General features: G+C 38.9%; 1 protein-coding gene and 1 long non-coding RNA gene across 6 annotated transcripts in view; one reads left to right on the forward strand and one right to left on the reverse strand.

The window, feature by feature from the left end:
* Rex2l4 (reduced expression 2 like 4) overlaps positions 1 to 23,880 on the reverse strand; it is a 751,000-nt gene that overhangs the window by 278,207 nt on the left and 448,913 nt on the right. The gene's annotated exons all lie outside the window — the stretch shown is intronic.
* The window catches only part of LOC148006147 (uncharacterized), a 42,198-nt gene continuing 18,772 nt past the window's right edge, over positions 455 to 23,880 (forward strand). The window contains exons 1-4 of one of the 4 annotated variants that reach the window (XR_015621320.1): positions 455 to 4,715; positions 6,139 to 6,247; positions 10,096 to 10,158; positions 16,052 to 16,150. This is a non-coding gene — a long non-coding RNA (uncharacterized LOC148006147). Of the gene's footprint in view, positions 4,716 to 6,138; positions 16,151 to 23,880 lie in introns of all 4 variants that reach the window. The other 3 variants (XR_015621319.1, XR_015621318.1, XR_015621321.1) reach the window with 3 other exon arrangements.

The raw sequence follows: 23,880 nt of genomic DNA on the forward strand, positions 1-23,880 counted from the left end.
AAAAACTTCTAAGAGGACATACTTGTCTGTTGTTTGAAAACCTGGTTATATTTACCTAGTGGTAGGTATAAATCTGGTATATTTCACATCCATTCATGGTTCTAACTCTACTTATTTTTTTATCACTGTCTGGATCAAGGTCTTTGACCTTAGAGATTATGCATGCCAGGAAGCTTTTTAGATATCATTCCCTTTAGGGCCACTAGAATTTTTATTGAACTTAAGGGATATGTTATTAATTTTTTATGTTTTTGCTCTCTTTAAAGTTATGATTATATAAACATTGATTAAGCAAAGAAACACTCCATATTACATTTTCATCTGAAATGTGTGAGCTGTCAGACATAAATATTGCATTCAGAAATGTGTTCTTGCATACTGATTTATTAATTTTATAATTATAATTATATAGTAATATATTATCTATATTTACATAATTTATAATTATAGCAATTCTCAACTTTACATGGAATAAAAATAAATCCTAGGATAACAAAAACAATTTCTCATCAATAGAAGAACTTTTGGGAAAATTAACATATGACATCAAGCTCTACTACCTAGAAATAGTGATCAAAACTGCATGGAATTGGTACAGAGACAGACAGGTAGATCAGTGGAATAGAATCAAAGAACCAGAAATAAATCCATACAACTATGAATACTTGATATTTGAAAAGAAGTGTCAAAAACGATACAGTGAATAAAAGAAAGCATCTTCATCAAATCAGGGTAGTTTAACTGGTGGTCTGCATATTTGATGATGCAAATTGATCAATATTTATCATTATGAGCAAAGCTCATATTCAATAGGATCAAGGTTCTCAATGTAAAACAAGATACACTGAATCTAAGAAAAAGTGAGAAAGATCCTCAAATATATTGGAACAGGGCAAATTTTCTTGAACATATCACCTATAGCTCAGGATCTAAGATCCAAAATGGGCGAATGGGACTTCCTGAAACTGAATACCTTCTGTAAGGAAAAAATACTCTCTCAATAAGAGAAAATTGCAACCTTAAAATTGCAAAATGATCTTCACTAACCCTCCATCCAATAGAGCACTAATATCCAAAATATACAAAGAACTCAAGAAGTTATACTCCAAAAGACCATGCAACGCAATTTAAAAATGGGGTCCAGAGCTAAACAGAATTCTTAACAGAGCAATCTTGACTGGCTGAAAAGCATTTAAAGAAATATTCAACATGTACGTGGGATCTCTTCATGCTTCAAGGACCACAAATCACCATGGACTTCTGCCACCACATACCATTCTTCACAAGGTCTCAAAGAATATACCTAAATTTGCTAACATTCTACAAGCTATCTGGATAGTTTGCCATCCTATTTGTAAGCTTAACCACAAGTAGCTGGAAGCATTAAACTGCTCTTATTGTCACAGGAAGAAAACCTCACAGAAACTCAATAAAACTGAAGATTCCAAATAAAAAAGAAGGACAACATCCTTAGTCATCCTTTCAGTAATATTTTAACATTTATTTCAGTAATAATTTAATATTAACTTTTAATTTTCACATTTTAAATGTTGCCCTACCTCCTGGTCCTCTTCCACAATTTCTTCATTCCCTTACCCCTCCCCTTTCCCTTGAGAGAGGGCTCCCTTCTTCTTCCCTCAACCCCCTCTCCCACATCCCCCACCCCATATTCCCATTCTCTTAACATCAAGTTCCTCTCTGATTAGTTCCTCTTTCACTGAGAACAGAAACAGAAGTCCTCTTCTACACATGTTCAGTGGCCTGGATCCAATCTTTCTATGATCTTTAGTTGGCAGAGTAGACTTTGAGAAGTCCCAGTCTTCTGGGTTAGTTGACACTGTTAGACATTGTTTTGTGCTGCCATTCCCTACCGCTCCTTGAAGGTGGCTCAGTGACACCATCCCTCCACATTGAGTCCCTTTCTATCTATCAGAGATGGCCCTCCAGGTTTTATCTTTGGCCTATTGGGCATGAGTTTGTTTATCTCCTGCTGTGTACTACTCCTAGCTCTTTTTTGTTCACTTTTTTAACAGAGCCTTCAGATATAATTTTAATTTGTTAGTGTGAGAAGGCCCAACTTCTCTATGATGGCATTTAGTGCTACGATCTCTCCTATTAGCTCTGCTTTCCTAGTGCCTCCTAAATCTGGGTGTGTTGTGTCCACATTTTCATTGAATTCTAGAAAGTCTTTAATGTCTATTTTTATTTCTCTCCTGACCCAATCAAAGATCACCTGAGATTCTCTCTTCCATCTCCTGAATTCTCTTGGTGATGCTTACAACTCTAGATCTTGTTCTCTTTCCTAGGTTTTTCATTTCTAGGCTTGCTGCAATTTACATTTTCTTTATTGCTTCCATTTCCCTTTTCAGGTCTTGGACTGTTTCTTCATATTCTTCTCTTGTTTGTGTTTTCCTTTGCATCTTTATATTTATTTGTGTTGTCTTTTAATGTGGCAATCTGTTTGAAGGTATTTTCCTGTGCTTAATAACACTAATCCACTGAGAGTTCCAACAGACCAGGAACAATACAGATGTATATATGCACAGCCAAATATTGGACCAAGCATTGGGACCCCAAAGGAGAAGTTAGGGCAAGGACTGTAGGAGCTTATGGGGTTTTCAACCTCAAAGGAAGAACAACAGATCAACCCAACACACACCCCCAATCTCCCAGGGACTAAACCACCAGCCAAAGGGTACAGAGAGGGTACCCATGGCTCCATCTGGATATGTAGTAGAGGATTGCCTTATCTGACATCACATGCAAAGGAGCCCCTTTGTCCTTAGGAGGCCTGATGACCCAGGATAGAAGAACAAACCCTATGCCACTGAGTTAAGAGTGGGTGGTTGAGCAGGGGGGCACTTCATAGAGGCAGGGGAATGAAGGAGGGCATAGGGGGCTTATGGAGGGAAAACTGTTAAGGGGGATAACATTTGATATGTAAATAAATAAAATAACCAACAAAAAATAAATGTGTCTGAGGAAGGCATTTATTTCTTTCCTTAACTAATCACAGATGAATTATTAATCACCATTATGTTTAATGTATTCAATATGCAGAATCAGTTAGCTGGGGTCTTAATTTTTTTGTGTGTCAGCCTTATGTGGGAAAGATTAAAACTCACACACAATGGAAAACTTTAGCTCTGCCATCTCACACGTGTCCGTGTCCGTGTCCATGGGCTCAAAACCCTGTAATTTAGTGACAGACACCCAGGTCTGTGGTTGTGTTTCTGAGCACTCTCCCCCATGCTGAGCTTGAATCTAGTTTAACTGTCACAATCATCACAAAAGTTTTTGAATGTCAGGAGTCTCCTGAGAATCCTAGAACTCATTATAGTCATGAAAGGAGTTGATTTTGTAACTATATTCTCTACAGAGACTTGGGTAATTCTGGAGTCTCCTTTCCCTAGCATTTACAGATGTGGATTGGTGTACATAAGGGATTATAGAGATCAATCTAGAAACTGTCTATGAACAAATGGCTAAAGAGTGCAGTATGTATTGTAGTTCTATTTCTATCTTCCTTCTTACATTGTCTTTTTTGACAAAAATCTAGACAGTTTTCCAAAGGAGTTTCTCGTTTTTACCTCACCCTTAATCTAACATCATATTGTGCCTTAATCTAACATCATTTTAATTCTTTATTTTCTCTGACTGAGGCATCCAGCTCCCCAATTATAAGTCTGATAATCTCTTTCCCAGTGCTTCTCTATGAGTTATTATTTTTCATCCTACTGCATTTTCCTTATTTTCTTATTTCTGGTGAGTCTAACCTCCTATTGAACTCAATTTTCACATCCCATATTGTTGTCCTTGTTTCTTTCTGGCATCCACTATTATTTTCTTGCCCACGAATCATTTTGTTCCTGGCCTCTTTGAGTTGATTTCCATGGTTTACAAGCTTTGATCTCTTTGATCATGACTCTGGGTACTCAATTCTTTATCTTGGATATCATGTAAATTGCCATCCTTATGGGATACATATGGTTTGTGGCTTAGCCAAAGGCATTATATCTTCATTTTACTTTGTTTAGGGTATTTGTTCTAAGCACCAGAATTCAGAGGGATTGATGACTTTTGAGCATCTTTAGTCCAGCATACTAGACTCACAATGTGACAAGTTAGGCAGGAGAATTTGGATGTAAATGGTTCAGAACCCAGGTGCAGTATCCTACTACACCCACTTCTGGTCTAGTCTGGCAGCAAGCTTATGGGGAAGAAAATGTAGAGTAGGTCCTGGGCATCCTGACAGCCTCAGTTGTGTGGAAGGCAGCCTGCAACAGACTTGGAGGAGTGGTTCCTGAGGGGAGGATGGGCAGACGTGCCTGTTCAGATGAGTTTTAAAAAAGACAAAATAAAAACCAAAGGAAAAAATCAATCAATCATGCAACCAAAAATCCAAATCAACAAAAAAAGCTGTGAAGAATTGGAAACCTAATTAATTAAAAGGTCCCAAAGTAGGTGAACTTAGAAGAATTAAGTAACAGGAAGCTGCTGAATATTGGGCTCCAGAAGGAGTTGCTGGGAGAAACTCAGAAGTGACAGGAAGTTCTGCCATTCCTGTGTTCTCAATGTGTCTCACCTTTCTCTGGTTCAGGAAGTCCTGGTGGGAGACTAGTCCTGAGTGTTGGAGGTACCTGAAAACTTCCTTAAGCTGCAGTTGCTGTGCCAGCTTCCTAGGACATTCATCAGCTGGTCCTGTCACCTGCCAGGTCAGAGGAGCTGCTGGGACCAGAAACAGGCAGGAGCGGAGCAGTGGTGTGGAGTGGGGGTGCATTTCCTGCCACTATATTTATAATTCTGTTGTGGATATCTTAGCATTGTCAGGAAGTTTGAGATTCTGTGAATTGGGCTTATGTTGATGTTTTAATTAATTTCATGGTTGCCGGAATAGTCTTCTAAAATATCTGCCTTGGCCTTATCTTAAGTTTATAAGCCAGGGTTCTTTCTAAAATCCTCAATAAACTCCTTGAATTCAAATTCATTCATTCTTTCTTAACTCCCCTATCCCTCCCTTTGCAGTTCTATTTCCCTTTCTCCAGAGTACTGTATAGGCATTTCAAGAAAGCTTTGTAGATATTTTGTCATATGAGGAAGAAGTGCAGATTTGATTGAATTAGAAAATACTTGTTATAAGGCCACATCATATGGCTGTAACTATTAACATTTCCTGAGTAAAGTTATACTCGCCATTAATTTTACACTTAGCAATATGCAGGATGTAATGTAAATATATCATTCAGAAGTATGTTTTCATAGGCTTAGATAATAACATACCTTAGGTTTGAATGAAAAACGACAGGATTGCAGCAAAGTATGGCTGGGAAGAAGATATATTGTAGGTTCTGTTAACCCTGAGTGTCACCAGAGAAAAAACAATTCACCATATGGGCAAGCTTTATTAAATATTATATCCTGACAAAGAGATGAAGTTTGGTCACATGCTACAGGGGTTGTATAGCTGATTGTAGTTTCCCACGAGGCTTTATTATTTTCCTAAGACATCCAACCTACTTCATTGCAAGAAGATACCTGGGTCTTGGGCTAGTGGTGAGGTCAATTTTTGGCATTTCTGTCTGAGGGAGAAAGAGTTATCTGGCTGAGTCCAGACTGAAGCAGGCCATGAAATTGTGGATGGAGGTGGAGACTGAGGATGAGAAGGGAGGATAGAGGGTGTCAGAGCCTCCTGGGTCCCCTGCAATGTTTCACCCACCTGGTCAGACCCTTCTGGGTCTCTTGCAGGGTTTGACCCCAGCTGAGCCCTGCTGATGCATGTGGAAGCCTTTTGTTCCTAACAAAGGAGCAGTCTGGCCTGGTACCAACACACCTTGCTGGTGGTCAATTTGTTCCTGCCTTTTGTCTTCTCGGTCTTTGTCTTTAAGATTTAGGCTGATCTTCCTGGATATTTCCCTAGTTTATTCAGGACACATAGTTGGCCTTTTGTTACCAAAGTTGGTGTGCTTCCCAGATATTTTCTATCTGGTGTACTTGGGGTATATATTTGGTGAATAAAGTTACAGGAGCCCTTCCTCTTCTGGCTTGACACGAATAACCTGTGTGTGTGTGTGTGTGTGTGTGTGTGTGTGTGTGTGTGTGTGTGTGTGTGTGTGTGTGTGTGTTTCTTTAATCCCGCAGACTTCTGCCCGATTCTCAGTACCGTGTCGGTGCAGGCACGGACAAGAGGGGTTGGCCAAGAGAGAACGAAGAGCCAAGAAAAAGCACCTAAGCAAAAATGTCTTCATGGGTATGTTAATTGGCACTACAGTTAGCCTTTCCTCCTGATTTCTTTGAATCCTTCCAAGTTTCAGCTGAGCATGGACTGAGAGGATGATATCAGGCCAAGATATTTTTATAAGTGGAAAACTTATTGTACAGTAAGGTAGAAGAAGACAGCAGCTTTTGAATCATTATGACTGCTCACTTAAGAAAATGGCTCCTCGGTTCATGAAAAGCTCTCTGCCCATGCACATTTATGATTTGTTGGGTTCTGCAATGTGGACTTCTTGCAGTTGTGGGAATGCTTAGACCCTGAATTCACAGCTTTTTTCAGAGACCCACAGTTGCAGAAGTTCAATACTCTGGATTCTGTGGGTCACAGTAATTTTCTTGCAGTGTTATTTGCTCCTCTTCGTGTTATTTATAAAACGACTCTGCATGAATGTTAACTGAGTGACTAACTCTCACATCTCATAGGTTAAAGTGAAATCTTCAGAGCAAAGAGACATTTTCATGATATCACCTCTTTCCTTCATGTTAATCCTATTGTCAGATGTTGGCATCTTTCATTTTGGTTCCATGAAAAGTTCCAGGTTCTTTTTGAGCAATATTTTCTGATTTTCAAGTGTCTATATCCTCAGCCAAATCTGTATAACTATAAATCAAACAAAGAGCTCTGGGATGGTAATGGCCATCTAACAAAGACTTCTAACAAAGCATCCAGATTTATTAGAGGGATTGAACAAGAGGTGGGATGGGGCTCATCTGTCAGTAGAAGGAAGGCATGAATTTGGTTTTGTCAGATTCCATTACATCAATTATTCTGGAAAATTTCAGTGAGAATAATACTAGATTTGATCATATGGATTTCCCACGGTTGGCAGTGAAGTTAGCAGTCAGTTGATGACAATATTGGATTAGTTCTGGGGCTCTGAAATAGCTGTTGCCCATTGTAAACAAAGTTTCATTTACCCATACTGAAAGCAGCATCTGGCTATGGGTTAGACGAAGGCCATTTACACATGAAGCAAATGTCAGTAGTTGATTCCCTCCTAAGGGCCTGGGACTTTCCTTATTGGATTTTAGCCAGATTCCAAATTTAATGTATGTAGTCCTGCCCCCAGAGTGGAATTGGCCTCAGCTTGAAGCAGAATACCTTCTCTTACCCACAGAGAGTCTTGCCACTATGATACCAGTGGCCATACCTTGCCAGGCAGATTGATGTTGTATCACACAGGATGTACATCCTGGTATATCCTTTGATCACTCTGCCCCCTGCCCAAGTCTGCATAGCAGTTTTTGACACTATGAATGCTACCACCAGAGTCCATCCAAGATATTTCTTGAACAAGTGAATAGTTTGATCTGAATTGTTTTTCTCCAGGATGCACTTGCTTTCTGAATCACATATTCTGTCCAACTAAATGATATTCAGTCCTTGAATTGTGTTCCCACTGATGCAGTGTGTTGAATTAGGTCTCATTAGAATAGGATATCAGTGTTGATATATTCTGTACTGTTTACTTTAGTTTTGTGTCTCTTTGCCTTAGTATTCTAAGGTGTGTTTTTAATGAACAAATGAAAGAACCCCAAATTGGGACTCTCGCTCCAGTCTCGGGATGGCGGCATGCCCCAGGAAGCTCGAGAAGCCATTCATGATGTAATAACAAGAGGCAGCTTTATTAACGAGATCTCAGGCTGACACCGAGGTCTCAGGTCGACACACCACACCTCTCACGCAGGAGATAGAGGGCCGACAACGAGCCTCTTCAGGCAGTGGTTTATATAGGGGAAGCTAGGGAATTTCGCGTGGTTACACAGGATTGGCTGATTCAAATTGTGCACAGTTACTTTTGGCCCGGAGTTACATCAGCAAAGAGTACATGCTACCTAGCCGCTCAGCAATGTGGGGTGGGATGATCCATCACACTCAGCAGGGGGATGACTCACCTCTAGGGAGTGAAGGAAGGGGAGGGGGTGGCTCCAAATGGTCCGGCAAGCCCTATAGTCTCCCTCAGGTACGTCCGGACCTTGTTTCTGACTAACTTTTTGAAATTTATCTCTTCAGTTTCTTCTCTTATGTTCCAGAGAGATTTTTTTTTTTACTGAGCAACGTTAGATTTTTCATTGGGTTGTAAATGTATCTTTCTTTCTCCTACTGTAATTGTTTTATGGGAGACTTACTGCCTCCTTCTATTTACATTGGCCTAGTCCTGGGAGCCTCTAGCATCCATACAATCTTATTCAAGCCTAGAGAGTTTTCAACCTCTGAAATTTACTGCTGAATAAGCTCCCGCTTTCTTGTTCCTCCTCAACTCTTAACTGGCTGGTTCAATTCAACTGTGCCAGCTCAAACTACTCTCTGAGCTGACTTATACAATCTGGTTCTTGTCTAAGATGCCAAATTGCTGTCCTTGGCTTTAAAGTAACTATAGCTATCTTTTCTAATCCTCTGTCTACTCTTTCTCTTGCTCACTCTGTCTTTGCCTGTTCCTAGCATGTTCTCTCTTCAATCTGACTCTGTAAAACTCTCCCAGTAAAACTGTTTCCCTCTCCCTCTTTGTTACTCTAATGGAATGCTCTCCATGCAGACTACTGAATTCCTTTTGATTCTCTTCTTCCTGTCCTGTCTTTCTCTCCCTTAAGTACCTTTCCTTTCCTCTTTCTTCTCAGGAAATTTGGGCATACAATGTTTTGTCAGATCTTTCTCTGACATTTCACATTTTCTGCCATTCAAGTGGACATCCCTTTCAAACATAGGTACCTCCTACATAGTAAGTGTACTTTTGTTGTTTGGGATTAAAATGAGTAGTAAGGACTTGTTTGTATTCTAACCTGAGTGATTAAATTTGTGTGCCATGAGTTAAACTACTCCTTAAATTGGAATGCATTCAAGTATCCCTACATATGCTGTCAGTTTAGTTATGCAGAATTTCTTCTTCCTGAACTCACAACCAAGATTCACAGATAACAGTCTTCATTATGTAGATATCTGCTTCATCTATTCTGACTTCTACCACGGATTTTATTCTGTACTTCTTTGAAGATTGGTCAATGAAACTTTGTTCTTTGTGAGATTGTATTCCTTAGGATTTTTCATATAGAAGATTTTGCTGGCATTGTGAGTGGCAAAAGATGGTTGAAATTGTTCTCCATTCCTTGTGTGGGGTAGAGCTTTACTGTGTTGTACATGAGGAATGATTCCTAGTTTTCAGGTATTCATTCATTCATCACAAGAAATGTCTAATTTCCTATGACCTCATGAAAAATTTATGCCTTGTTCTTTTGTGCATATTTTTACTAGTTTATTATCTAAGCAGGTTCTTGATTAAAAAACATGTCTTAATGAATTACTGCATACAAATGTACCTTATATACTGTCAATGCTCGTAGTCACTTTTCTGGATTTAACACTACAGTTGACACTTTTCTCTCAGGGTACGAAAAATATTTTTCCATGCTCTCCTGTGTTGTGGTTTGCTCTGGAGTTATCTGTATTATGATGCTAATTCCACTGCCCCAAGGACAGCTGCCTAGTTGCATACTCAGGACTCAGGTGATTTCATCAGAACCTTCTCCCCATTGAATTTGTAAAATACAGATGAGAGCCAGTACAGGATAGAACAAGGCCTGTCACTGGACAAGAAGGAAGGATGGGCAGGAGAAAAGTTTGAGGGAAGAGGGAGAGGGAGGAGAGGACTGCAGGTAGCCGTGGGACAACATGGAAGCTGACTTTAAGATTCCATGCAGTACGCTTACAGGTTGTTAGGAATGTTCGTAAGGGATGGGTGTGTACAGGGCTTTGTATGTTTAGGTGGGCAGTTATATCTCATCAATGGGATCAAAGATTATTTTGTTGTGTGTTCTTTCATTTAGTGATTTTAAGTGTGCAGCGGCTAGAGACACTGGGCTGCTACAGAGTTGGGATGTGTGTTTCAGGTAAGATATCTAGCAGATATCTTGGGACACTGTGGTGCCAGATCTAGTGGGGGTAAAAGATAGCATTTTATATTTTAAATTTTTACCACACTTCTGATTTTAATCTATGGATAAATATTTGTTACTACTGCATGCTAATTTCACCTGTTTTGATGGTCACAATCTTTTTAATGTAGATAAACACAAATAGTAATGTATAGTATTCAGACACTGAGACTCTTGAGTACAAGAAGACCATAGCACTCTAGCCTAGCATTTCCTAAGAAAGTATCTCAGAGAGTGGGTTCCTTTACTCCTAGATGTATCTGGCCATTGTCCCATCTAAGAGCTGTAACAATGTACATCTCTTTCCAGTTGTCTTGTGCTATCCCTTATCATGGTCTCATCCTGACTGTTACTTGCACACCAAGCTCCTGACTGTTCACAACCTCACATACACCTGGGATATCCTTTTGACTTGATCCTGTGAGTTCATAGATCTCTACTCTGCTCACCTGGTCAAACCTTTCTTGAAATGTTCACCCCCATGGCATGCAGCCACCTGGGTCTGGCCTTCAGCTTCCCTGCAAGTGTCTCTATGCTGTATTCTATCATAGGATTCCTTCATGATCTACTGGTATACCAACACTTTAGAATGTTGTTACCTCAGACAAGGAAACTTGGCTAACCTCCCACTCTTTCTCCAGCTAATAAGTAAACTAGGTTCCTGCGTATTATCTCTGAATTGGGAAGAACCAAAAGTGATGAGTTGGAGGCCAGTCTGCGCTACATGGAACCTTGTCCCTAAGACAGAAGAAAGCATGGTGACAAGGGCCTTTAATCTGCATGCAAGAAGTAGACACAGTTCTGAAGAAAAAAAGAGGAACAAGAGGTGGAGGAGGAGGGAGAAGAGGAGGACGAGGAGAAGGAGGATAAGGATGAGAATAAAAAGATCATGATTGTGTGGCCCCTGTTAAGTGCTCTGTGGAGGTGCTGTCTGTGGACAGCTCAATACAGCAAGCCAGTTTGGGCTTATTTCATTGTATATAGTAAGATTCATCCATTGCATAGTATGTCAGAAATCCCTTATTAATTTTATTGCCTGGAAGAAAACAATTTTATTAAGTATATAGGGTCGGCTGTTAGTCTAGACAATAGTAAGCCTACTGTGCACACTTTTTCTGCAACACTACTTTCTTATTTGGAAATGGAATAATATTCCATTGTATGACAGGCTAGTCCGTATTTTGTTTAAGCATAATTTATTTTATCTTTACAGGATTTTTTTATTTACACTCCAAATGTTATCCTCTTTGCTGGCTTTCCATCCACAAGACCCCACCACATTCCCCTCCCCTTCTTCTATAAGAGTCTCCCCATCCCTTCCTGCTTCCCCACCCTGACATTCCTCTACACTGGTGGGTCGAGCCTTGACAGGACAAAGATCTTCTCCTATTGGTATGCTTTAGTCCCCATGAGATCCAGTAGGTTTGTGTTGTTCTTATAGGGGTGCAAGCTCCATTGGCTCCTTCAATCCTTTCTCTAATTCCTCCAATGGGGACCATATTCTCAGTTCAATGGTTTGTTGCTTGTATTTGCCTCTGTATTTTTCATAGTCTGGCTGGGCCTCTCAGTAGACAGCTATATCAGGCTCCTGTCAGCATGTACTTCTTGGCAACATCAATATTGCCAAGTTTGATGGATGTATATGGTCTGGATCACCAGGTGGGGCAGGCATTGAATGGTTGTTCCTTTGGTCTCTGCTCCCAACTATCTCTCCATATCACCTCCTATGAATATTTTTGTTCCTCCTTTTAAGAAGGATTGAAGAAACTGCACTTTGGCCACCCTTGTTCTTGAGCTTCATCTGGTCTCTGGATTGATCTTGAGTAATTTGAATTTTTGAGCTAATATGCACTGATCAATGAGTGCATATTCATGTGTGATTGTTTTTCTGATTATATTATCTTACTTTGGATGATATTTTCTAGTTCTAGCCATTTGCCTATGAATTTCATGAGGTCATTGTTTTTAATAGCCGAGTGGCACTCGATTGTATAGAAGTACCACATTTTCTGAATCCATTCCTCTGTTGAAAGACGCCTGGATTCATTCTAACTTCTGGCTATTATAAATAAAGCTGCTATGAACATAGTTGGGCATGTGCCCTTGTTATATGTTGGAACAACTTTTGGGTATATGCTCAGGAAAGGTATAGCTGGGTCTTCGGGTATTGCAATGTCTATTTATCTTAGGAACCTCGAGAATGACTTCCAGAGTAGTTGTACCAGCTTGCAATGCCACCAACAATGGATGTGTGTCCCTCTTTCTCCACATCCTCACCAGCATCTGTTGTCACCTGAATTTTTGATCTTAGCCATTCTGAATAGTGTAAGGTGAAATCTCATGGTTGTTTTGATTTATATTTTATTAATGAGTAAGTGTGTTGAACATTTCTTTAGGTACTTCTCAGCCATTTGATACTCCTCAGTTGAGAATTTTTTGCTTAGCTCTGTACCCCATTTTATTAGCATTATTTGGCTCTTGGGAGTCTAACCCTTGAGTCCTTTGTATATATTTGATATAAGCCCTCTATTGGATGCAGGATTGGTAAAGATCTTTTCCCAATCTGTTGGTTGCCATTCATCCTAATGACAGTGTCCTTTGCCTTACAGGAGATTTGCATTTTTATGAGGTCCCATTTGTCCATTCTTGATTTTAGACTGTAAGCCATTGGTGTTTTTGGTTTAGGAAATTTTTCACACTACCTATATACTCTAGGGTCTTCTCCAGTTTTAATTCTGTTCATTTGAGTATATCTGGTTTTATGTGGAAGTCCTTGATGGACTTGGATTTCAGCTTTGTACAGGATGATAAGAATGGGTCAGTTTGCATTCTTCTACATGATCAACTCCAGTTGAATCAGCACTATTTGTTGAAAACGCTATCTTATTTCCAGTGGATGGTTTTAGCTCCTTTGTCAAAGATCAATTGACCATAGGTGTGTGGGTTCATTTCTGGGTCTTCAATTCTATTCCATTGACCTACCTGCTTGTCTCTGTAACAATACCATGAAGTTTTCTTAAAATCACTATTTCTTTGTATAATACAGCTTGAGGTCAGGGATGGTGATTCCTCCCAGAAGTTCTTTTAATATTGAGGATAGTTTTTGCTATCCTGGGTTTTTTGCTATTCCAAATGAATTTGAAAATTGCTGTTTCTAAGACTATGAAGACTTGAGTTGGAATTTTCATGGGGGTTGCCTTGAATCTGTAGATTGCTTTTGGCAAAATGTCCATTTTTTTTTCTATATTGTTCCTGCCAATCCATGAGCATGGGAGGTCTTTTCATTTCTGAGATCTCCTTCAATTTCTTTTTTTCAGAGATTTGAAGTTCTGGTCATATACATCTTTCACTTGCTTTATTAGAATCACAGCGAGGTATTTTATATTATTTGTGTTTATTGTGAAGTGTGTCATTTCCCTAATTACTTTCTCAGCCTATTTATCTTTGATCAGAGGAAGGTTACTATTTGTTTGAGGTAATTTTATACCAGCCACTTTGCTGAAGTTGTTTTTCAGGCTTAGAAGTTTTCTGGTGGAACTGTTGGGGTCACTTAAGTATACTATTATAGTATCTGCAGATAGTGATATTTTGACTTCTTCCTTTCCAATTTGTATCTCTTTCAACTCCTTTTCTTGTCTGATTGCTCTGCCTAGGACTTCGAGTACTATATTGAATAAGTAGGGAGAGAGTGGGCAGCCTTGTCTAGTCCATGATTTTAGTGTGCTTTCTTCAAGTTTCTTTCCATTTTGTTTGATGTTGGCTACTTGTTTGCTGTATATTGTTTTTACTATCTTTTGGTATGGGCCTTGGATTCTTGATATTTCCAAGACTTTTACCATGAAGGGGTGTTGAATTTTGTCTAATGCTCCCTCAATATGTAATAAGACGATGATGTGTCTTTTTTTTCTTTGAATTTGTTTACATAGTGGATTATGTTGATGGATATCTGTATATTGAACCGTCCCTCCCACCTTGGGATGAAGGCTATTTGATCCTGGTGGGTGATCATTTTGATGTGTTCTTGTATTTGGTTTGTGAGAATTTTATTATTTGTGTGTCAATATTCATAAGGGAAATTGGTCTGAAGTTCTCTTCCTTTGTTGGGTCTTTGTGTGGTTTAGGTATACGATTAATTATGTCTTCCTGGAAGAAATTGGGTAGTGCTCCTTTTGCTTCTATTTTGTGGAATCATTTGGACAGTATTGGTGTGATGTCTTCTATGAAGGTCTGATAGAATTCTGCATTAAACCAATCTGGTCCTGAGCTATTTTTCTCTTTGATTCTTTTTTTTCTTTGTTTGGGAGATTTTTAATGAATGCTTCTATGTCTTTAAGAGTTATGGTACTCTTAAATGGTTTATCTTATCCTCATTATCTGATGTTATTCTATATTAGAATGGCTACTCCACCTTGCATCTTTGGACCATTTGCTTGGAAAGTTATTTTTTAGCCTTTTACTCTGAGGTAGTGTCTGTTACTGAGGTGTGTTTCCTGTGTGAAGCAAAATGCTGAGTCCCCTTTATGTATCCAATCTGTTAGTCTATGTCTTTTTCTGTAGGCAATTGAGTCCATTCATGTTAAGAGATATTAAAGAACAGTGACGGTCGTTTCTTGTTATTTTTGATTTTGGGACTGGAATTATGTTTGTGTGCCTTTCTTCTTTTGGTTTTGTTGCAAGGAGATTACTTTCTTGTTTTGTATAGGATGTAATTTCCCTCCTGTGTTGGAGTTTTCCATCTATTATCCTTTGCAGGCCTGGATTTCTTTGCAGATATCATGTAAGTTTGGTTTTGTCATGGAATATCTTGGTTTCTCCCTCTATGTTGAGAGTTTTGTGGATTTAGTAGCATGGGCTGGCATTTGTGGTCTCTTAGTGTCTGTATGGCACCTTCCCAGGTACTTCTGGCTTTCATCATCTCTGGTGAGAAGTCTGGTATACTTCTAATATGTCTGCTTTATACATTACTTGACTTTTTCCCTAATGCTTTCAATATTCTTTCTTTGTTTTGTGCATTTGGTTTTTGGACTAGTATGTGTCAGGAGGAATTTCTTTTTTGGTACAATCTATTTGGAATTCTGTAGGCTTCTTGTATGTTTATGGGTCTCTCTTTATTTAGGTTAGAGAAGTGTTCTTCTATAATTGTGTTGAAGATACTTTCTGGCCCTTTAATTTGGGAGTCTTCACTCTCTTCTATACCTATTACCATTAGGTTTGATCTTCTCACTGTGTCCTGGATTTCCTGGATTCTTCAGGCTAGGAGCTTTTTGTGTTTTACAATTTCTTTGATGGTTGTGTCAATGCTTTTTATGGTATCTTCTACACCTGATATTTTCTCTTTTATCACTTGTCTTCTGTTGGTGATGCTGGTGCCTATGACTTCTGATCTTTTTCCTAGGTTTTCTATCTCCAGAGATGTCTCCCTTTGTGATTTCTTAATTGTTTCTATTTCCATTTTAAAATAAAAGATGGATTTGTTCAATTCCTACACCTGTTTGCTTATGTTTTCGTGCAATTCTTTAAGGGACTTTTGTGTTTCCTCTTTAAGGAATTCTACCTGTTTACCTGTGTGGTCCTGTATTTCTTTAAGGGAGTTATTTAGGTCCTTCTTAAAGTCTTCTATCATCATCATGAAGTGTAATTTTAAATCCTAATCTTGCTTTTCTGGTGTGTTGGGATAGCCAGTGTTTGTTTTGGTGGGAAAAATGGTCTCCGATGATGCCATGTAGTCTTGTTTTCTGTTGCTTAGGTTCCTGTGCTTGCCACTCAACCATTAGCTTGTCTCTGACAGTGGTTTGACCCTCCTGTAAGCCTGTGTGTCAGCACTCCTGTTAACCTGTTTGTTTTCCAGCTGGATCTGGGAACATAGAGCAGTTCCTGGGATTGTGTGACCTGAAGCATTCAGGAATGTCACTTGGAGCAGAAGAGTTGGTCTTCCCTCTGCTCTCAGGTGTGTAAGTGCTTCTGGTGACTGGATTTCAGCCTTTGGTGTAGGCAGAAATCAGAAGGGTCCTGCCCCTGACTGCTCCTAAGTTCTTGTATCCAAAGGGCAATGGGAAGGTTCCTCTTGGGCCAGGAACGTGAGCAGAAGTGGTGGTCTCCCCTGAGCTCTCAGGATTGTCAGCACTCTGAGAGTCTAACTCTCTCCCCAACAGGATTTCAGTACAGAGTTCTGTGCAAGCAGTTCCACATATATGTTGTCATTCTTAATACTTGCCTTGGTAATAGTGTCTGTTTAGAGCAATAAAAAATTAAGCCAGGTGTTGGGACCAGGGACTTGGCTATGGCTGTGATAGGCTTGACCATGCTTTTGTTTGGAAAAAGGTGTATTTTGGAGATTTTGGATTTGTTAAGCAGTGGAATGTTTTAAGTGGGGCTTAATGAATGATTCTAGTGCAAATACAAATACTTTGTACAGAGAGTGATTTGAACTGTGCAAACATAGCTAAAGAGATTTCACTGAAAAATTTCAATATGTGGCCTAGAGACTGGTTCTGTGGGATTTTGCTGGAAAAAAAGTGTCTGTTTTTGCCATTGTCCAAAGAGTGTACCTGAGGGTAAGGTGAAGAGATTAAGAACAATTGCTTTGAAAATGGAAGTCTAAAAACTGCCTAGTATAAATTCTGTTGTGTGGTTACAGAAGTTCATTCTTATGGAGAGCATTTTAATGGAATGGATCAAGTTGAGAAAGGAAAACTATAAAATATATGGTTAGAGTATTGAAGCGGCACCAGGAAGGAAAGGGAAGCTCAATCCTGTGTTCTAGGAGATAACAGATTAAGGGAGTAGAACCTTAGGGCAAGTTCCTACCGAGCTAAGTTTGGATCCAGGCATGGTGATACGAACATTTTAAACCCAGGAGAAAAAAAACCAAGCAGGTCTCTGAGTGGAAGACCACTTGAGAAAGAGAAATTCTAGATAAAGAAAAGCTTAAATCCAGGAATAGAGGTACAAATTTTAATCCCAAGAGATAGGCATGCAGGTCTCTGAGTTCAAGGTCAATGTACAGAGCAAGATACAGGACAGCCAAGCTTAAGACATGAAGGGGTTGGAAAAGAGGAGACTAGTGATAATGTAATAGAAAAGGGGATCATTTCCAGCTCCTGAAAGCAGAACTTGGAAGCTTTGGCTTTACAGTCAAGAAGAGAAGGAGACTACTAGAACAACTGATGCTGGTTAGCTGAAGCTAAGAAATTAGTGGTGATTGAGAAGAAACCAGCCTGACTGAGGTGAAATCTTCTGGGAAGTGTTTTCTTAGAGCACAAAGAAGCTGTGTTCCAGAGATAGCCATGATTGTATCTCATACTACAGCTGTACTGGGTAATGTGTAAGAGTCACCCAGGTGGTCCTGGTTTTGGGGTTCTGGGTTCATACAAAGTATCTGAGGCTTGGCACTATGAAGAGAGCCCATGAAAGGCTATTTGTGAAGCCTAATTGTAGCACAAGACCCCAGTGTATTGGAGATGCCAGTACCAGGGGATGAACACCAAGAAGAGCCAGCACAGATATAGGCAAGTTGACAGCCAAGAATAGCTATCACAATAATGCACCATTTTTAAAAATGGAAAGAAAAACCCCATGTAAATGTCTCATTAGATGCCAAAAAAATGTTTGCCAAAATGTAACCCTTTTATGATATGTTTGAAGAAAGAAGAAATACTGAGGTGAAATCTAAACACAATATGGGTGATATAGAGGAAGCTAATACCCCTTATCAAAATAAATGGAAAGAAAATTGAAGCATTTCCACAAATCTGGGAACAAGACAAAGTGGTCCACCCTTCCAATATCTTCAATGTATTACTTGAATTTGTACCAGAAGTAAGACAGCACAAGGATATGAAAAAGATGTAAATTGGAAAGGAAGCAGTCAAAGTAGCACTATTTTCAGATGACATGACAGTATACATAAGTGAGCTCAAAAATTCAACCAGAAAATTACAGTTGATAAATATTTTAGCAAAGTGGCTGGACACAGTTACCTGAAAGAAATCAGTAGCCCTCCTGCATACAAGCATATTCTACCATCAGCATCATGTTACTGAACATGGGTGCACAACTGAAAAGCAGGTTTTCTCATGTAATGATGGTAAATAATTTGTTTCAGAAGGAATGAACCATTTCTGCAAAATATAAAAAGCAATGCTAAAATGACATGGAATGTTAAGAAGGCAGAGTTCAAAAGCAACTAGATTTGGAATAAAAATTGATATTAAAGTTATAATAGTGGAATTATTGACTATTGGCTGAGAAATACAACAGAAGATAACAATGGAAAGATAAGCCAGACTGCGTAAAAGTTTGTCAGTCACAGTTTATTAATTATACTTTCTATAACATTAATTCTTACGTAGTCAATTACATGAATTTTATGAAAATCTTGAGATTATGTAAAATAGATTCATAGATAACTAATTATATAGAGACAAAATATGGAAAAAAACTTTTACCATCTTTTTAAACTGTACTTGTTTGAAAGATTTTTTGTTTATGTTTGCTGAGGTTTTGTGCCAGGTACCAATTGAACTCACAAAAAGGCATTAGATGTCCAAAACTAACTGTAAGGTTGGTTATCATGTGTTATGGAATTGAACCGATTTCCTATTTTTAAAAAGGAGCACCTTTTGAACTGGTACACCATCAAAACAGCCTCGAAGTGAATGTGCCTAATTACTTCCCAGCCCCTGGAAGGGCTGCTCAACCCTATCTTGAAACCTGAAAAATACCTAGTACTTTTGCTATAGTCTCCTTTCACAGCACCTTCCAAGACTCTTTGTTCGGCTTCTCAATTGAAAAGGTCAGGCAGATAGGGCCTCTGGGAACAGGAAGATAGGGACACTCAAGCTGCAGGTACCCCCAGGTCCAGACACCAGACAGATCTGAAGGGACCCTGTCAAATAGCTCCCTGCACCCAAATCCTGTGGTAGGGAGAGCTAAACCTTCAGAGGGGCAGACATGCCTGGGAAGCCAGAGGAGACTATACTCTCCCAACATTTCTAACTCTAGAGGAAAATGACTACTGCCATCTGGGACCCCTGTGCACAGGGACCTGAAAAAAGGTGGGGCAGGCCCTTCTGGTTGCTGCCCTCATGAAGAGCTGAAACACAGACCCCGAGGAGTGACTTCAGGCTTGATACCAGAGGTAAGATCAACTTTTTGGCTTCAAGTGACCTGCCTAGTGGACTCAGAACGCCCGCCCACAGGAACACCTGAAGACCAGTAGACAGGAAAGACTACACGACTGAAAGCAGAATACTATGTTCCCATAACTGGCTGAAAGAAAACAGGAAAACAGATCTACAGCACTCGTGACACACAGGCCTATAGGATGGTCTAGCCACTATCAGAAAGACCAGAACAAAGTAACACCAGAGACAACCTGAGGGCGAGAGGCAAGTACAGGAACCCAAGCAATATATGGCATCATCAGAGCACAATTCTCCCACCAAAGCAAACACTGGATATCCAAACACACCAGAAAAGCAAGATCTAGATTTTAAATCACATTTGATCATGATGATGGAGGACTTCAAGAAAGACATGAATAACTCCCTTAGACAAACACAGGAAAACATAAAAAACAAGTAGAAGCCTATAGAGAGGAATCACAAAAATCCCTGAAAGAATTACAGGAAAACACAAACAGGTAAAGGAATTAAAAATGGACATAGAAGCAATAAAGAAAGCACAAGGGGAGACAACCCTGGATATAGAAAACCAAAGGAAGAGACAAGTAGCCATAGATACAAACATCACCAACAGAATACAAGAGATAGAAGAGAGAATCTCAGGAGCAGAGGTTCCAGAGAAATTATTGACACAACTGTTAAAAATAATGTAAAATGGAAAAAGCTACTGGCACAAAACATACAGGAAATCCAGGACAAAATAAGAAGATCAAACCTAAGGATAATATGTATAGAAGACAGTGAAGATTTCCAGGTCAACGGACCAATAAATATCTTCAACAAAATCATAGAAGAAAATTTCCCTAACCTAAAGAAAGAGATGCCCATAAACATACCGGAAGCCTACAGAACTCCAAAGAGATTCAACCAGAAAAGAAACTCCTCCAGTCACATAATAGTCAAAACTACAAATACACAAAACAAAGAAAGAATATTAAAAGCAGTAAGGGAAAAATGTCAAGTAACATATCAAAGCAGATGTATCAGAATTACACCAGGCTTCACACTAGAGAATATGAAAGCCAAAATATACTGGACAGGTGTCATACAGACCCTAAGGGAATACAAATGCCAGCCCAGGTTACTGTATCCAACTGAACTCTCAATTAATATAGATAGAGAAACCAAGATATTCCATGACAAAACTAAATTTACACAATATCTCTCTACAAATCCAGCACTACAAAGGATAATAAATGGTAAAGCACAACACAAGGAGGCAAGCTGCACCCTAGAAAAAGCAAGAAAGTAATTGTCTTGCAACAAAGCAAAGAGAAGGCAAGCACACAAGCATAACCTCACATCTAAACATGAATATAACAGGAAGCAACAATCACTATTCCTTAGTATCTCTCAACATCAATGGACTCAATTCCCCAATAAAAAGACACAGATTAACAAACTGGATATACAATGATGACGCAGCATTCTGCTGCCTACAGGAAACACACCTCAGAGACAAAGACAGACACGACCTCAGGGTAAAAGGCTGGAAAACAAATTTCCAAGCAAATGGTCTGAAGAAGCAAGCTGCAGTACCCATTCTAATATCGAATAAAGTTGATTTTCAACCACCTACATTCATAAAAGAAACCTTACTAAAGCTCAAAGCACACATTGCACCTCACATGATAATAGTAGGAGATTTCAACACCCCACTCTCATCAATGGACAGATCATGGAAACAGAAATTAAACAGAGACATAGAAAAACTAACAGAAGTTATGAACCAAATGGATTCAACAAATATGTATAGAACATTCCATCCTAAATCAAAAGGATATATCTTCTTCTCAGCATCTCATGGAACCTTCTCCAAAAATGACCATATAATCAGTCACATAACAGGCCTCAACAGATAGAGGAAAATAGAAATAATCCCATGCATCCTATCAGATCACCACGCACTAAGACTGGTCTTCAATAACAACAATAATGACAGAAACCCCATGTATACATGGAAGTTGAACAATGCTCTACTCAATGACAAATAGGTCAAGGAAGAAATAAAGAAAGAAATTAAATACTTCTTACAATTTAATGAAAATGAAGATACAACATTCCAAAACTTATGGGACACAATGAAAGTGGTACTAAAAGGAAATCTCATATCTCTGAGTGCCTACAAAAAGAAACAGTAGAGAGCAGATTGACAAGACGCCTTAAAGCTTTAGAACAAAAAGAAATAAAGAAACCCAAGAGGAAGCAGGAAATAATCAAACTCAGGGTTGAAATGAACCAAGTAAAAAGGAAAAGAAGCAACAAAACCAGAAGCTGTTTTTTTGAGAAGATCAACAAGATAGATAAACACTTAACCAGACTAAGCAGAGGCCACAGAGAGTGTACCCAAATTAACAAAATCAGAAATGAAAAGAGAGGCAAAACAAAAGAATCTGAAGAAATTAAAAAAAAATCATCAGATCCTTCTACAAAAGCCTGTATTCCACAATACTGGAAAATCTGGAAGAAATGGACAATTTTCTAGACAGATACCATGTATAAAAGTTAAATCAGGAACAGATAAACCATATAAACAATCCCATAAACCCTAAAAAAAGGAAGCAGTTATTAAATGTCTCCCAACCAAAAAGAGCACAGGAACAGATGGGTTCAATGCAAATTCTATCAAATCTTCATAGAAGACCTCATACCAATACTCTCCAACCTATTGCACAAAATTGAAACAGACGGAGCACTACTAAATTCCTTCTATGAAGCCATAATTACTGTTATACAGAAACCACACAAAGACCCAACAAAGAAAGAGAACTTCAGGCCAATTTTCCTTATGAATACTGACGCAAAAATACTCAATAAAATACTTGCAAACCGAATCCAAGAACATATCAAAACGGTCATCCATCATGATCAAGCAGGCTTCATCCCATGGATGCAGGGATGGTTTAATATATGAAAATCCATCAATGTAATCCACTATATAAACAAACTCAAAGATAAGAACCACATTATCATTTCATTAGATTCTGAGAGAGCATTTGACAACATTCAACCCCCCTTCATGATAAAAGTCATGGAATGATCAGAAACTCAAGGCTCATATCTAAACACAGTAAAAGCAATAAACAGCAAACCAGTAGCTAACATCAAACTAAATGGAGAGAAACTTGAAGGAATCCCACTGAAATCAGGGACTAGACAAGGCTGCAGACTCTCTCGCTACTTATTCAATATAGTACTCAACGTCCTAGCCAGAGCCATCAGACAGTGAAAGGAGGTCAAAGGAATACAAATTGGAAAGGAAGAAATCAAAATATCACTATTTTCAGATGATATGATAGTGTACTTAAGTGACTTGAAACCTTCCACCAGAGAACTATTTAATCTGATAAACGACTTCAGCAAAGTGTCAGGGTATAAAATTAACTCAAACAAAGCAGTAGCCTTCCTCTACTCAAAGGATAAACAGGCTGAGAATGAAAATACGGAAATGACACCCTTCACATTAGTCCCAAGTAATATAAAATATCTTGGTGTGACTTTAACCAAGCAAGTGAAAGGTCTGTATGACAAAAACTTCAGTTCTCTGAAGACAGAAATTAAGGAAGATCCTAGAAGATGGAAAGATCTCCTGTGCTCATGGATTGGAAGGGTTAATTTAGTAAAGATGGCCATTTTGCTAAAGCAATCTACAAATTCAATGCAATCCCCATCAAAATTCCTACTCAATTCTTTATAGAGATAGAAAGAGCAATTTGCAAATTCATTTGGAATAACAAAAAACCCATGATAGTGAAACTATGCTCAACACTAAAAGAACTTCTAGCTGACTCACTATCCCTGACTTCAATCAGTATTATAGAGCAATAGTCATAAAAACTGTATGGTATTGATACAGAAACAGGCAGATAGACCAGTGAAATAGAACTGAAGACCCAGAAACGAAACTACACACCTACCATCACATGATCTTTGACAAAGGTGCTAAAACCATCCAATGGAAATAAGACAGCATTTTCAACAAATGGTGCTGGTTGAATTGGAGGTCAGCAGCTGGAAGAATGCAATTCTATCCATGCTTATCACCCTGTACAAAGCTTAAATCCAGTTGGATCAAGGACCTCCACATCAAACCAGATACACTCAAAGTAATAGAAGAAAAAGTGGGGAAGAGGCTCAAACACATGGGCACTCGGGAAAATTTTCTGAACAAAACACCAATGGCTCATGCTCTAAGATCAAGAATCAACAAATGGGACCTCATAAAACTGCAAAGCTTCTGTAAGGCAAAAGACATTGTCATTATGACAAAACGGCAGCCAACAGATTGGGAATTATTGTTACCAATCCTACATCTGATAGGGGGCTAATATCCAAAAGAACTCAAGAAGTCAGACTCCAGAGAGCCAAATGACCCTACTAAGAAATGGGGTACAGAGCTAAATAAAACATTCTCAGTTGAAGATTATCGAATGGCCAAAAAACACCTAAAGAAATGTTCAATATCATTAGTCATCAGGAAAATGCAATTCAA

Source organism: Rattus norvegicus, chromosome 5, assembly GCF_021556685.1.
Source record: "Rattus norvegicus strain SHRSP/BbbUtx chromosome 5, alternate assembly SHRSP_T2T, whole genome shotgun sequence".
Lineage (NCBI taxonomy): Eukaryota > Metazoa > Chordata > Mammalia > Rodentia > Muridae > Rattus > Rattus norvegicus.